Below are 894 nucleotides of genomic sequence, written 5' to 3' on the forward strand. Positions count from 1 at the left end.
GTTGAGGCGTCTTGGTACAATTGAAAGAAAGCATTCGTTCATGAAAACAAATTTCACAAAAATAGGGGAAATGGAATAAAAGATTAAGGGGGTATTCTAGTGTAGAGACACGCATTTCGGACGTTTTTTCGAGTTCCGTGAAAATTAAACAAAGAGTATTTTTAGTATCCATTATATCATTATTTGTTCATCTATCTTTTAACAATAAAACAAAATTGACGGAGAAAAAATATTCATAACTAGATTAATTAAGGGCTGACGAAGTGAGAGGGTTCAAAAAAAAGTTGTGCTATGGCGTACACGATTCCAGCCCTCCTGGTCATCTGAAACAAAAAATCGAACAGATTCTGATCCAATAAAGATGCCGCTATCGCATGAACCCCGGACAAGTCAAAAACATCTTTTTTGACAAAATGGCGGCCGTTTGAAAAACAAAATGCGGTTTAAAACGTTTTTTCTTACGTTTCCCGATTTTTTAAAAATAGTAAAATTTTAAAAATATCATATTTTAGAGGTTCATGCGATAGCGAGATGCCTGCAGATTGTATCCATATAAATACGACACGAATTGGTTCAGTAGAACTTGAGATATCATGTACGCCAGTTTGAAAAAAAAACTAGTTTCGAGAAAAACGCGTTTGAAGTTCATTGTTATGGCCGTACCAGGTTGGATACCGCGTCACTAAAATGGCTCTAACTCGGTGAATAATAGACTTTTCGATAAGTCCTTTATAGGGTATTTTCTTGAATGCCTATACTACAGAAATATGAAGGAAAAAAAATTATTTTTTTTCAAATTTCTAGACTAGAATACTGCCGTAAATTAATGTTCAAGTGGGACTACGTCTAACCGGAGTATATGGGGGGGTAAAATGAAAGCCTAAACACAGAACA

The sequence above is a fragment of the Toxorhynchites rutilus genome, chromosome 3 (genome assembly GCF_029784135.1).
Source record: "Toxorhynchites rutilus septentrionalis strain SRP chromosome 3, ASM2978413v1, whole genome shotgun sequence".
Lineage (NCBI taxonomy): Eukaryota > Metazoa > Arthropoda > Insecta > Diptera > Culicidae > Toxorhynchites > Toxorhynchites rutilus.